General features: G+C 39.6%; 1 long non-coding RNA gene across 1 annotated transcript in view; it reads right to left on the bottom strand.

Moving 5' to 3' along the window:
- Positions 1-5,691: 5,691 nt before the first annotated feature.
- Positions 5,692-16,404, bottom strand: part of LOC109282426 (uncharacterized) — a 28,105-nt gene continuing 17,392 nt past the window's right edge. The window contains exon 4 of the long non-coding RNA XR_002089400.2: positions 5,692-5,884. This is a non-coding gene — a long non-coding RNA (uncharacterized LOC109282426). The remainder of the gene's footprint in view (positions 5,885-16,404) is intronic.

The following is a 16,404-nucleotide window of genomic DNA, read 5'->3' on the forward strand; positions in this document are numbered from 1 at the left end:
TATCTTCATTGGAGAATTACAGCACATGTAATTAAAACATTTTAATGAGACCACTGTAATTGGCCCACTGTGAACTGTTCATTTCATCCATCTTACTGTATTTATTTCACATGCACACTGCATAAAAGCTTGTATGAGAGGCTGAAGGAATCACAGGGATTAGTAGGAGGACTAGCTGCAATGTGCCAACTAAGTAGTAGCAACAGTAGGAGTTAGTGTAAAATTATTACATTATGTTTATTACCAATACTATTACATTAATTAATAATAATAATGTCTAGTTATTATTATATTGCATACTGTCTGGAGGATGCAATCATGAATCAAGTCCTACTGTGTGAGCCACTGTACACCCAGAAAAAAAAAGATAATCCCAGCTCGGATTGCTCGGTGGTCAATAGCACTGCTACGTTTTGTACTCAGAAAAATGTTGATTTGGTTTGTCTGAATAGGCAAGTTCCAAAAGTTATACTAATATGTTAGTATAACTGTAATTATAGTTCTTATTTGGACACTCTTGCTCCATGCATGCTATATCAATTAAAATTCATACCTTAGAGGGGTCATTTTCATATAACCCTTCAAGCACACAAAGGTGTTGACTTGTTCTCAAAAGAACTAAGGTACATGGACATCTTAAAATGTTTGTAGCAAATCAGTGTTTAAAGAACTTCACATGGTTAGTCAATATGACAGAGTCATGCAGCATAGGCAAAGCTTGCATACTTTAATTTTTAATATATTTGGGTAACACTATGGGGGCAAGCTGTATCATTGACTGTTGTTTCTGGCACTTTTTATTTGGGCCTGACCTAGAGTTGATCAGAAAACAGGAACATTTGTAACAAAACTTGTGCCAAAAATATATCCCTGTTTTATGTAGTAATAATAATAGAAATGTTTTCAGACCATTCTATTTTGAACCAATGCCTTTTGCTATTTCATACTAACTTGCATTAGCTGATTTTTTTTTTCTTTTCTGGTTTTTGATTCTAACTTCCTTTCTCCTCTATCCGCAGGCCAGAATTGGCTTCTCATTTTAAGAAAAAGTGTCTCAATGTTTTTCATTCCAATTGATAGTCTCAGATTGCCTCTCCCCTTCTCCTCCCAAGAATTCAATGTACTGTTCAAGTGATATGTCCCACCTTAATTGGATCCTGTTTTTTTTTCCTGAGGGCATCAAACTGTGACAGTCTGAATAAGGGAGATACTAAATGCCCTAATGAAATATAGTAAAACTCTTCTTTACAGTGGTGAGGGGGAATGTTTATTTTTAAAACTACTTAGAGAAGAAACCAAAAAATGAGGGAGTGAGAGAGACTTGGCAGATTTGTTCTTTGTCCCTGGACTTTACAGATTCTCCTTACTCAACAGGCCTATTAATATATGCTAGTTCCTCTTAGGTGTGCATCCGTGATACATGATTATTCAAATGCTGTGCTTCAGAGGCAGACAAGGATCTCTGGGTAAATCTTTTATCTGTTATTAGACCAACTCAAATAGTTGGAAAAATTCTTCCTAGCAAGCTTTTGGGTACAAATACCATTCATCAGGTGGGTTTAGGTTGTAGCCGTGTTGGTCTAAGGTCATAAGCAGACAAGGTTCTTTGGGTAAATGTGACAGCTTTTATTAGATCAACTATGAGTCTATCAACAATGATAATAATGAGTCATAGTTGGTCTAATAAAAGATATCACATTTACCCAAAGAACCTTGTCTGCCTATGTCCTTAGACCAACACGGCTACAACCTACACCTGTGCTTTAGAGGTACATCTTTGAAAGATGCTGAGGATCTCATATTAGCACTCCCACAATTTGAGAGCGGACAGCCCTAGTAAAAGGAATAAAGGGTGGGACCCATCGAGAATGACCCTAAGAGTATGGGACTCACCTAGAATGACTCACTGTAGTATAATCAGCAAAAATGTGTGTATTACCAGCTCTCATACTCAGGCCTGATTCCTCTCCCTCATGTTCTTTAGTTTTATAATTAAATGACTTCAGTGGAATTACCCAAGGACATGACTCAGCTCTCCAGCATGTCAGCATAAATCAGGTGTATTTGTGTATTGACTGAAAAAGTTTCAGTTGTGGAAATAACAAAACAGCAAAGCAAACCTTAAAAGTCCTGGAATGAAAAGCAGTTTAAGAAACATCAGCCCAAATCTATTATTTGTTCTTGGTTTGGTAAGCTATAGATAGGAGAAATCAGGGAATTTGAATCAAAGTTCCCAGCTGTAACTAGCATGCCTAATGAAAACTGGAAAGCCTAATTAACAGCAATAAATTCTCTGTGAAAGAATATATTATAAATAAATGTCACTTCTGTACATATGAGAGGATTCAGTACATATTTTAACTGAAGGCATTTTGTTTTGTGTTTTTTTTTCTTGTAGCTTTAGTCACAATAGAGTTACATTATAGCAGAATACAAAGGGATTCATCTTGGATATAAACTGCTCACATTTCCTGAGGGAGACAACCCATGAAGGAAATGAGGAGCTTTTTTGTGTTGTTCTTTTGCTGCCATTTAATATCCTAATTTTCTTTAGGCTGTTACCCAAAGTTTAAAGAAATACTGGACTATCTCTATGATTATTTCTCAGTTATAACTTTTCCATTTGGGTGAATGTGTCCTTACTATAACCAGCTATAACTTGTCTAATAATTGGGTATGTCAAGTAACCATTTAATGAACTGATTACATTTTGGCCTGAAAATACAAGGGCTTTTGTATCCATGGGTCTGGCACAAAATTCTGATTAAGGATGTATTGAAGCTTTCAGAATTCAGATTGAAGAAAGCTAATAAGCATGGCTTGGAAATTGAGTTATTTTCTCTTCTTCTTTTAACCTCCTGCTAGACAACTTTGATTCCCGATATTAAGGTGAGATTTGGTGCATATTGGTTGCTCCAGGGCCTGGTTGTACTGAATTAAATATGTGAAAGGCAGTTACAGTTCTCTAGCATTTTATGTACATAAACTTTGTCCTAAAAAGAAAACACTCCTGGCTGCTCATGTTTTGCTTATAATTGGCATCACATTATACATATTTCTTCACTATGGCTGTACATTCAACACTATTGCCAAAATAATTTCCATAGTCAATGAAGGCACAAATATAAGACACAAGGGCATGAATATTGCATGTGTCAACTATAAAACATAGGACCGCATGTTCAAGAGAGTTTACTTATTTTATGTTGATCAGCTTTGGATTGTTCAAGTCGAGATTGTTGCATGTCTCAAAATCCTATGCATCCCAAATTAATGAATATGTACTTGTAAAACATATACACTGCTTCCCTAATTTCATATTTCCCAGAAAAAATAGCATTCTGCTAATAACAAAGGCTGTAAGGTGTTTGAGGCAGGGACTCCTTATGTATTTGACTGGGGCTCCTAGATATTACTATCACAGCTTTCTTTTCTGTGAAATCATCAGATTTTTCATAGCGATGTTCTTTCCTGGCATGTGGGCACTTACTTGGTTTTCAACTTTGTTTTTCAAGTGTTCTTCTTTGATCACTTGTGATGTAACTCGAAGGAAATTTTTAAAAATGTATGCCTAATATTTGGAGGCAAACTGACCAAACAGTATTTTAATATCTGTTTAATAGTTGTTCCAAGCAGTTCAAAGGACTGTCTCAAGGACAGGATAGCTGGAGACAGGCCTTGAACCTTTGTTTCCTGTAAATCTATGCATAATGCACAATGAAGGTATTACCAATGGCCACAACTAGTCCTGCTCCCTCTGCGGTCATTGCCTGTTTCCTGCCATGAATGCCACTTTTCATTTTGAATGTTAAGATTTCTGCCAGTTCAGACCAGTCATTTCAGAAATGCTTCCTATGGAAGAAGCAGTAATTATTCAGTACCTACAGACTTGAACAGAATCCCTGGCCCTATTGAAATAGCTATTATTCCAACGTACTTCCACAGAGCCATCATATTGTTATAAAGCTTCCTAGTCCCTGTTGCTATTCTGTTTGGTACTGATTTGTTTTTGCTTTAGCTCACCTTTGCCAAGCATTGAAAATGTAGAGGTTCCAGATGCAAATATATATTTTGCTTTTAGAACCAAGTAAGCCATCCATCAACTTCCCTTGTCTTTTTCTTAGGTAGACCCACAACCTTTAAAGTTCTGCTATCATTTTGATAGCATTTGTTCTTCCAGGTAATGATTTGCTTATGACTTTCTGGGTTTTCCCTTTCTCCACTTTTCTAAAAATATCACAGACTGTTTCAGTTTCTGGCTTGCTTTTAAACTGACTTTGAACTTCCTTTTCCTGGCTGCCAGATCCTTCTGCCTTGCTGTACCCAGCTAAACAACTTCTGCTGCCTATAAAAATATATGGAAAACCCCATCAAAGCACCAAAGAAGAAACCATGAATATCTTTTCCATGTTTTGACAATATTATTTAATATGGAATTTTATCATATAATGTCCTTCTACAATGTGCTGTGTGCTAGCCTATGCACACATGGTCAAACATACTATTTTTAAAGTTATCTGATTCTTCCTTTACAGCTCTAAAGGGATCTAAACACAAATGCAGAATCTGTATACCACACTCCTAAGGTGGTATTTTGAGTATTATAGCAGGACACAAATGGAGTAGATGATGAGAATTACTCAGTATGAAGCAATTATTTTTAATAAGCTGCTGTGGGATGGTACCCAGAAATCTCAGCATTTCTCAGAGAAGCATATTTTTGTTCTGTAAGACTCTCACTCCCATCCAGAGAGAAAGAATGAAAAATTGCAGGGAGTGTCATGACAGATTTCTTTAATGGGTTAACTACAGTAGTTAAAACATAACGCCCTTCTTTAAAATGTCAGACAAGGTTCTTTAAAATGGTTAATTCAATCAGTTCTTATTCAATAGATGAAAGAGTCTTAAGAACAGGTGCTGAGCCATCAGCCCCTTTTCAGAAGTGTTGTGTGTTTCAAAGGAGAAGTCATTTGCAACTGTATTCTTTCAATAGGTGAGAAATGGCAGACAGGAATAAGTAGCGTGCTCTTGCTAAATGAGTTACAGTTGTAGTGTGAAATTGTAGTTTGTTTGTTTATTAACTGTCTTATTCAACTCCCATAATTTCTGTTCCCCCCCAAAGGTTATTTTGCTGGGCTACTTCCAAAATACATTCAGAGATCAAATTTCTTTGTTCCAGCCCAACAGCTCAGAGAAATGAAATCTCTCCATGTGGAGATGTAAATGCAATTTGGTAAGAAGTGGTATAACTGGCCAGTCTTGTTTAAAGCCAAGAGAGTTTAACTTTATTGACTTTACTGCTCTGCTTAGCTTTACAGTTTAGTTGTTCTTGCATGACTTTGTTAAAAAGGAGAGCAGTTACTTAATCATAGGATCCAAACTACAAGTATTATTAGCAATTTTCTGTTCCATTCTCACTCGGTGAGCTCAGTACAAGTTGTCCCTTCAAGTTCTGTCTGATATTTCATTTTTATAAAAATATCCACCTCCCCTTTTTTTTTTTACATTATTGAATTGCTGTGAAAATGAATGTTTTTTTTTTAAGAATGTGTCTCAGAGGACAAAGTATGTTTTCAAATGTCTTCCTATGGAAGTCTCTCATTAAATTAGTATTAATTTAGGGTACAGTAAAATCCTGTGCATGTCATAGTTTCACCAAAATTAATAAGTGATGGACTAACTCACAAGCCATCCCTTTGTGGTCATTTATTGCTGAAGGTTACTAACAAAAAGGGCTCATGATGCAAGTATGAAAAAGTAGACAACAGTTTAGGACAACTGTAAAGAACACGGGGTAGCGATGATGGGATTCCAGATAGCGCAACACACACGCTTCTCCCAAACCAGTTGGGTCTCCGCTGCAGGTGTTGCATCAGAGGTGAAACTACAGGAGGAATTTGAAAGAGAAAAATGTATTAGCTTTGCATCTTTTATCAGGGTGCTCCTCCCATGCAAAATGCACATTCAATGTTTAAGAATTGCCATTCTAGAGATGGAGAAACTGAGGCTATGGCCTCAATTAAGGAGCCTGGCTCCAGCACTTAGTTTCCATCTATACACATGCAAAATTGTGTGCACTTTTCAGATGCAAGTACCTGTGCATATATTAAGAAAAAAAAAGCAATGCTTCTGTCTGTGTTAGTGTAGTATGTTTGCAGAGCCCTGTAATACAAAAGTGTTTTAAGGGAGAAAATTCTAATGCTTGAGCAAGGGCAGCTGTAAGAGCTTTTTTAGTAGACACACACAAATTTGCACGCATAGGCACCTGTGTATATGTACATACATTTGCACACATAGATGATGGGAAAATAGTACTCAATTGCAAATTTTCCTCTAAATTTTCCAAGTTCCCATGGGAGGTCTAGCAGAACCACAAATAGGACCCAGATTTCCTGACACAAGGTCTTCTAGCTACAAGACTATCAAAAATACCTGCTGCCGACTATATGTAGAATCCTCTTTGTTACCAGAACTCATTATAGAAAGTACAGGTGTTTCCTTTGGCTGATGAAGACTAATCGCTTCTTCAGTATTCACAGCTCCTTTTCTCAAAAGAATTCTTTATCTGGAACAACTATTTGGGGAATTAAAATGATACATTCCTAATTTAACCGGGATTGCATTTAATCACTTTTTATGAGATGATTTAGAGGCAAATTAAGTCCCAATCCTGTAAAGGATTACTCACTTGGATCAGAGGATAGCACTACCCATAATTACGAAAATTGAGCTGGGGCCTGTTTTTGGGCCTACAGTTTCAGGAAAGCCTACATTATTTCTTTTTATATATATATATATTTTTTTTTTAACTTCCAATTTTTTTTCTGTTAGTTTAAGGAATCTAAAAAAATACTCTTTTCTATAATCACAAGACATAATTGCTTGTTTTGAGGGTGTTTAAATGTTATCGAGAATATAAAAATAAAGGGGGGGGATCGATTTGTAAGATAAGAAAAGGAACCACTGCCTATTGTTTGACCTGAACAGCTCACTGATTGACTAGTAGAAGGAATATCTCCATGGGAACAGATGAATGTCTGGTTTTCATGTGGTGAAATCCCCAACGAGCCCACAGTGGCTTCACTAACACAACCCTTTAAATTGGTTGTTTTCAGTCTCTTTTTGCATTTAACCAAATTAAGAGAATGGGGAACACTTTTTTTTTCCAAGCCTGCACCAAAACTAAAGCAGAAAAACAAAACTAAACAGCTCTTGGGGTAGCATGCATTTTCATTGTCTACCTCTATAAAGCAGGAGAAACAACTATATAGAACTGAGAACTAGCGCAGAGCAAAACTACTTTGAAACATTATTTCTTCCAGTTTGTAAGTTGATGTGATAACACAAATTACTAAACTGGCTCATCATTAACATCATTTAATTTCCCTCTGGGGGGAATATTTGGAAGTTCAGAATTCATTGTGTCTACTTGGTTGCTTAAGCCAGTGGTCTGTTTTCCCCCTAAACAAAGAGAAATCTCAGTTGACTCCAATACCTCTGAATCCCAAAAAATGAGAGAGATTTTAGGTAACAAAGGAAGTTCAGTTAATGCAACAATAAAAACCACAATCTAGGTTGAATGAAGGAGTGATTTCTAAATATTAAAACCCCAGTGGTCTTATCTGGACCAGCTGCTTATAATGTCTGTGAGGAATGTGGCACATCAAGTGTGTGAACACTGCAGCTATTGTATCCTAACAGGCTGATTGAACCCTGGATAATTGGCATGTAACCTTCTCTATTAATAGTGCAGACAGATATGTGAATTAGCTGAATGCCTCAGACATATGCCATGCATTAACCAAAGGGGCTTACAATTCTCATAACAACTTAGCTAACTATTACACCAGTAATTATTCTTTAGAACTTGATAACATTCGAGAAAAATCAATAAATAATTTGTAGCTTCAGTACAGCTTATGAATAATCAGCTGCACTGTAACACAATCAACAAGGTTGGATTGTGTGGAACAGTCAGGACTAAAGTTATGACACTTTGATGTTTTAAAGTGGTCTATGTACCTACGTTTCTTTTTGTTTGAATCTTGTACTTGCTGGAATTGATAGGCATGTCTGTGAAACGCTTTGAATAATTTCAGGATCATTTTTCCCTAAGTCATACAAGAAGTGTACAGACAGTGCCTAATTTGGGATAACAAATGGATTTTGTTCCTTTCTGAAATATGACGTGCTTTTTTTTTTTTTTTCCGCATCACTTTTGTCTCATCATTTCTCAACATCCCATTCTTTGGTTGAAATGGTTTATCTGAGATGGAAATTGTAGAAACCACCTTTATTTTTTTTTTAATTAAGCCATTTGCTGAAGGTTCTATTAATGGTGGTATAACATATGACTCAGGCATGAGCGATCATAAAAGAACGTTACCACATTTGAAAAGTGGACAAATATCAGCTTCAAAGCAAAACACTATAGGCAGAGACAATGTGTAAAGACAGGAACCACCAAAGCTGTATAACCTGTCTGGGAGTGTGTGTGTGTAACGTAACAGTCAGTGGCACACAAAACAGTCTAACAGGCGTTTAGGTGGGTTGTTTTTTTTTTCTAATTTGTTTTTGCTTCTTTGTATCTGTAAAAAGTGGGGTTTCTTTAAGAAGCCTGGTTCACAGCTATTAGGAAATTTAATTTTGACACCAAGAAATTCTACATTCTAATTTTCTTTTCAGGATTGTATCCCTAGTATAGCTTAAACAAAGGAGGATTGCAAGATTGGTTGCATTTCTCCTAGTGCTTTAAGCGTTTCAATATTATTCTTAGCAATCCTCATGTCAGATGGAATCAAATGTCCAGGGCTATGACAGTCAGATATATAAATACTTGACAGCAGGCATATACCTAATATGGACACTTTAATTCCAGGGATAATTCTATGGCTATCAGGGGTGTTCCACCAGGACTGAATGGGTTCAGTGTCCTGGTGTTTCTTTGTATTAATAGACCAGAGACATGAGAGCTTCTTAATGAGAAGTAAGTGTCCAATCCTCCATTGTCTCATGGACACAGAAGTCAATGGTAGTGCCCGTTCCTGGTTTTCCACTGCATCACAGCATTTTTCCCCCCAAGACTCAGAATTAACTCTTTCCTATGGGTCTACCCAACTCGAGGAGGCAGCCAGCTGATTTCACAGGCATATTGCCATTTTTGAGGGTTTATTATGTCTGCCCCCACACACACCTCTGATTGGCCAAAGGGCCCCGAAGGCCCCACCCCATGGTGCTGATTGGCTGGAAGGGCTGTCCCTCATACGGTCCCTGCCCCTCACTGTCAATTGGTGGAGAGAAGCAGAGCTGCAAGACTAGCAGCCCGCTCAGCCAATCAGCAGCAAGAGGCAGGGGCAGCAGCCATTTGGGGCTCCCGTGTATGCCAGCAGCCCCCCCTGCTTTCCCTTCTCCAGCGGGCTGCACAGCCAGGCTGTGAGGAGTGCTGGCTCCCTCGGGGAGCCGGCATTTTATTTTCAGTAAGTTTGGGGTGTTTTTTGCATATTTCTCAGGCATCGCCTGCTTTTGCGGGCAGTGCCGCATTTTGCATTTTCTCCAAAATCCATGAAATCCTATTTTCGGTAGGTCCCTACCAATAGGCCCTTTTACAAGTTTTCTAGCCACAATATATAACTGGACAGATTCTCATCTCCCTGATCTGGATCCTGTTTAACTACAAAACCACTACAGAAGTAAGGTCTGGTTTAAATCACTGGCTCAGCTCGTAGCATGGTAGCTCCTTTAATCTTGGACTTCCTCCTGCACACCCCCTTCACTGCTGATTGGTGGAGGGGCTTGTGGCCCCACCACTCACCGCTCCCTCCTAATAGCTGGGAGGTAAAAACTGCAGGTTTAAATATGCCACGGTTTTTGCGTCCCATCTGCCTGCAGCAGGTAATGGGAGGCAAAAACCGTGGCATATTTAAAACTGGTTTTCACCTGCTGGCCATCAAGACTGAACAGCAAGCAGTGGGGCTGCAGGGCCCCTCTTGCAATCAGCAGCGGTTGGGGCATGAGGGGGCAACTCCAAGGATTAAAGGAGTCACTGTGCCACGAGCTGGGCCCACGATTTAAACCAGGCCCTATACACACGGTGTCCTAGTGAAACCATTCTAAATATCTGCGGTTCAAGAATGCTTCCTAATGATGTGGTTTACACTGAGCAATTCAGATAACACAGGGATGGGTGTACAAATCTGCTAAAAGGTGTCCCTTGATGCACTTTTATGCTACTGGTTACTATTCCCCAATTCCCGTCTTGCCATTAGAAGAATTGGATTTGGATCCAGATCCAGATCTCATTTTACAACTCAGCTCCATCCCTACTGATTATCAAGATTGATGGCAGCATTGTTCTAGGCTTGGCTTGCTTTGGGGCTGTACTATTTTGTATGGAGCTGATTTTTTTTTTCTATATGCAATGTGACTGGAGTACACCCATAGGCTGGAGGTCCTCCTGACTAGCTTTCTATTGGTGAACCTGTGACACATGGGAATAAATCAAAAGAAAGAGCTGAAATCACCATGTCCCTTACATCTGAAAATAGATGTTAAATCTGGCTTCTGCGGGCTACTTTAGAGGGTTTTGAACCTCTGCCAAGTGGACCAGTTGTAGCTTTAATATATAATTCCAATTCAATGGATTGTCATTTAGTTCAGAAACCATTTTATTCTGATTTGTTGGAGAGTCAGAACAATTTGGTATGGTCCTTCAGTCGCTCTTGTGACCATAGTAAAAATTATATAAAGAATAAATGTGTTTTTCTCGGTATCCTGGCAGATAACAGGAGAGAGACACTTAAGAAGCGCCTAGAATGATCCCACTTGTATTCAGCTTGAATTCTGCTTTTGGCTTGAGAGCTATCTCCATGTTCATTTGCTTAAATCATTTAGTTTACAAGATAATATATATCAGTATTAGTACACAAAATAAAATCAAAGTTTTAAAGTATATTTATTTTTATATAAGTTCTTTCCTCTCCATACAGAATTTGACTGTGTATATTAAGTGTATGTTAGCTGTCTATACATACAAAAATTGCATAACTATGTATGCTTTTATTTGGATCTCTTTGAAAAAGAAGGGGACCAATATACAATGTATTTTTCAAATGCTTCGGTTATTTCTATTTGTGAGTTTTTGCATTCTCCCCAGTGGCAGATATGATACTATAAGCAGTTCAGAAAAGACTAGTGAAAAGTGGCAGATAGCTGACCTTAACTGGGATCAATACATAAAGCTTCAGGAGCTTATGAAATGAAATGCTTTGAACTAAAATGTAAAATTGGATTTCACTAGCTATCTTTATTGTTTGTCAAGTTTTTCCTTTCTTTTCTTTTTAAAGAAAAGACCTGAAAGATATATATAAAACCCCTTTTATATAAAAACAGAAATAAATTGAGTTGCATACCATACCATACGTTTGCAAGCATGCTTATAGTGTAGAAAAGCAAAATAACGTGGAGGCTATTCTGAAGTTTCACACTAAACAGGTAAATAATGAACAGGCTGATTTTTTTTAACAAGAACTGCAATCCTGCGAAGACCTAAGACCTAGAGGTCAATTTGGGTATATGAACTAGACATGTGTCTTTGCTGAATCACAGCCTGTATGAGTTCACTACAATGGTTGTTAGGTACTTTAGTCACCCACACATTATTTTCAGATCAGATCTCCATTGTTACAATTGTGCAATGATCAGATTTCGTTAGGACATTATTACTTAGATAACTAAGCTGCACTTCAGTTCAGTGTTCCTATTGGAGAGGGATTGGGTATGGTACAGAACACACAGCTGGTGGGTCTTTATCTCTGGGTTATGGGGTGATCGGTTTATTTTATCTCAATGTCCACTTGACATCCAGGAGGAGGGGAGTTAATCAATTTGCAGCTGCTGTAACATTGTTGGTTTCCAGTTAGGTTGATGGGTCCTTACAACCCAGCAGGCTGAGTTCTGGGCTTTCTCTTGGCAGGGAGAAAGGAACATGGTGTTTGTTTGGGACAGTGTATGGCTTCTCTTGATTCATTTGTCCTACCATGGCAAGGGGAGGGAAAGGATTTAGAATCTGTCTTCCATCAACAGGCCTGGATCTTGCATGGCTTTCATATTCACTCTCAGGGATCATTGATGCCGGTTAAGATCAGCATTGGAACAACCTAGCCATTTGAACCTGGCTGGTAATTAATTGTTGTCAACAAAGTTGTGGCATCTACATGCAAACACAATAGTGCAGATGTCTGATTAGTTCCCTGCCAGGACAAAAAATGTTGGACCAGATTGTCAGCTGTTACTAAAAGAAGCTGAGAGTCTGGCCCAGTCTGGGTAGAAAGATACCCAAAGCCTGCTGGAGCTTTATTTGTGAGTTTCTAACAACTTTCAAAATATGAATTGGTCAAGGGTCAGAAGTACAGCAGGCTGGAATTTTTCATCAAAATGAAACATTACATGGACATGTATAAGTTTTGATAAGAGAGCCAGACCAGCTAGTAGCTCAATGGCAAGGACTCACCAGGGATGTGCAAGACTCAAGGCTGTGCATCCAATTGGGATGAGAAACTGTTCTGAGTCAGACAGAGCAGGGATGATTGCTTGAGCCTCTCACAGCTCAGACCCGTGGCAGGACACACACCTCCCAAAATGAAGCCGTCATCTTCCAGTAACATTTACTTATGACTTTATACTTCCCCATTTAAAAAATGGGGAAACAAAAGCTTAGAGAAATGCAGTACCTTGTTCCAGCAAGTCAGTAGCAGAGCCAGAAGGAAAAACCAGGAATTCTGACTCTCAGTCTCTTGTTTAGACCTGTAGTTCATACTTCTTGAGTTTATGCAATCTAATAAAATCCTGATTATTATAAATGCTAGAATCCCTTGGGTGCATAACTTAGTTTCTTTAAAAATAATCATGGTGTTGGCAACACTGAGTTAATCTACTAAGGACCCAAAATGAACTGCAATAACGTATTAAAGACCAGTTCCAGAAAGTAATTTATGGCTTGTTATAAAATTTGACTGGGTGGACAGACAGTTAAATTATCTGTGCCTAGTCCAACATGTCTATAAATCCTTCTGATTTAATATTGTTCAAGAAAAAAGAGTCTGTGTTCCTAAGTATCTCTATACATGGCCCTTCTGTACCTATACAAACACACACACTATACTTGCCTTTCTCAGCAGACATGACTCATAATTCAGTTTGAGTGACTATCTCCACACAGATTATGACTGTACTAATGGCAACATTTTATAGAATGACAACAAAGTGAATCACTAGACAGACAGCTTGTTTTCATCAAGAAATAAGATTTTTGGACTTTTAGACTCTGGATTATTTGGTCTGCTGAGTTTTGGAAATGGAATATTTTGATGTATCTTGTGTTACAGCTTCCATTAAAAATCCAGCATGTGAAGTTTGTACTTTCCCCAGTACTGTAAATCTTTTATTGTCACTGAAATTCACTTTCATAATTTAAAATATAGAGTGAGCCAAACTGCTCAATAGTAATCATTTTGAAATTTTCATTTATGGTTTTCAGGGACCTGCCTGTTTAGACAACGTTCAAGGAGAACATACAGTGCAGTGGAGTGGGTAAAAGGTAAGAATCCTAGTTTGTATTGATAGCTCTAGTAAATAGTGTACTCATACATTCATACACTGACTTAATAATACTGGGTGTGGCATGGGTACAGGAATTTGGATTTTAAAATGTATTTTGTGTGTTTATGAACAAGCATAAGACCTGTATTGGGGCATTATATTTCAGTAAATATTTTTCAAAGACCATACATTAAACTTACTCTTTTCAGTTTAAGAACAGAGTTCTGCATTTGGGCAAAGTTGAACTACATGAACTTGTGGTCCCACCCAACCACATGCAGTGGTGTGATACCCTTGTACGTGTGCCTTTCATGTAACACGCATTCCATTTTTACCAGCCCTGATCCCGAACCCGCTGAGACCAAGGGCAATTCTTTTCCATGTACTCCAATAAAGTTTGGATCAAGGTTATGCAAGTGCATTGTGAACTATGAATAAAACCAGGCTTAGGAGTGGGAGATGCGGACGACTGCACAGGGTGCTGTGATCAGGGGATATTGTGTGAGCAGCTTGCACTCACAGCAGTGCTCTTCCCCTCCCTGTCCCATCCTGGCTGATCCCCACCCCAGATAGGAGGAACAGTGCCCAGCCCAGTCTGTCCTCTGCCTCCAGCCAGTGCTCAGGAGAAGTCAGGCCAGACAATGCAGGCAGCAGCAGTGGTGCCTGCCTGTCTGGTGCATCGTGTTGGTCCACCTCCCCACTGGACTGCAGCCTGTGCCCCTGCCTGCCTCTGCTTGCAACAGCGCTCCTTGGTTTTGGCAGGGGCGGGGGGGAGAGGGAGGAGGGCACAGGAAAGGGGTGCCGAAACACAAGTTCATCCAGGGCATCATTTTCCCTAATGCCAGCTCTGACTATGGAAAAGATCAATGTATCCAAATCTCAGGTCAAATTTAGATTTACCTGAGAATTGGCTACTCCTAGAGAATCTATTTACTGTATTCACTCAAATACAAGATGACCCTAATGTAAAATGACCCCCAAAAAATTAGATTCTACACACACAAAATTGAAGGATTATCTTAAATTTGCCTCCTGCCCCCCTTCCCCACCCCCCACTACTGCAGGTAGTATGGGGAGAGGTGAAGAGGGAGTCATTAATGGGGCAGGGGACAGACAGTGGGGGAGGCAATAGGGGAGCATGTGGTAGGGTAGGTGGGAGGCAGCAATGGGGCAGGCAGTGTGGAAGCAGTGGGACAGGCAGTAAGAGGTGGCAGCTTGCCCTCTGCTGTCTGTCCTTATGCCCACTTACCCCACAATGTGCCTGCCCCCACCCCTGCAGCTGCAGTTTGCCCCAATTCCCCCTTCCCCTGTTCCCCCATCTCCCCTCTCCACACATGGCTGCTACAGGACTGGGCTGGAACAGCAGTGCTAGCTCTACATCACTCCTACGGGGCAGGCTGGAGCCTTGCTCTTGCAGCAGGGATGCAGCCTGCCGGCATGGAGCAAAGGTAAGAAGGAGTGAGGCAGTGGGAGAGAGGGAGAAGTGATGTGGGGATGTTGGAGAATGGGGGCTGCGCGGGGCGGACTCAGGGGTGACTTTGTGGCAGCCTATAAGTACATAAGGGGTGCGCATCCAGAACTGGGAGAACATCTGTTCACCAGGGCACCCCAAGGGAAGACAGGGTCTAACAGTCACAAACTGCTGGAAGACCATTTTAGATTGAACATAGGGAAAAACTTCTTTAGCATTCGCGTCTCCAGGGTCTGGAATACACTCCTGCTAGAAGTGATGCAAGCATCTACTTTGGATACCTTTAAGAAATGCTTGGATGCTTATCTTGCTAGGGTGATGTGACCCCAGCTGACTTCCTGCCCCTTGGGCAGGGGTTGGACCTGATGATCTCGCAAGGTCCCTTCCAGCCCTAACGTGTATGAAATCTATGAAGAGTGGCAGGGTATGCAGAGGCAGTGGAAGGGGGTAGGTGGCGGCTCTCCGGCTCCATGTTGGGACTAGAACCGCAGCAGCTTCCACCATCCCGTCCCCCCGCACTGCCACATGCTCAGTTGTAAGGTGAGGGGCTTTTCCCCACCATGTTAAATGGTGGGGGGGGGGGAACCTCATCTTCTAAATGAGTAAATACAGTACTGATCTTATACTGAGTTTAGGGAGTGCTGAGACAGGAATGCCAGAGTATACTCAGTGAAGTGTTTGTGTGTATGTTTAGATATATTATATGTGTGGGTGTATAATTACCTTACTGGTAGCATCTCTCAGAAATTTGAAGTATATTAGGTCTGTAGTCACTTCACGTGTTATTGATACCTTTACTTATTGATCTGATTAAACACACAATACAAGGGTGAAAAAATATTGCTCACAATCATTACTTGTTAGAGAAAAGAAAGGAAATGCATCAAAATTTCTCAAAAGCCTCTGTACTTGAGGCATGCATATGCCTTGTTCTGGTTCTATATATAGAAGCACATTTCATTCGCATAAAAGAGCCATCCTCCAAAATCAGTCTGGATGATAACCTGTTCAGACAAATCTGAAGCCAACACAATTGCATTATGGTTTTGTTTGAATTGAGTGATAACTTGGCATTTCAATGAATGTCTATAGATCATTATTAGAATTTGCCCATTCAAGTCAGGACTGTAATGGAGAACTAAGATGCAAATGTTACAGAAGAATTTGATTACAGTTGATGAGCTCTGATAGAATCTGTTAGTAGATTTAGACCACATCAGGCCTAATCCTAAAGAAACACAATCAACTTTAAAGTCATATTCCTCTCTAAAAAACCCGTGCCTACTCTTAAAAGTAGCAGTAAAAGTATTACAATCAAAGCAAGATGAGGGATCCTA

This window comes from Alligator mississippiensis, chromosome 9 (assembly GCF_030867095.1).
Source record: "Alligator mississippiensis isolate rAllMis1 chromosome 9, rAllMis1, whole genome shotgun sequence".
Taxonomy (NCBI): domain Eukaryota; kingdom Metazoa; phylum Chordata; order Crocodylia; family Alligatoridae; genus Alligator; species Alligator mississippiensis.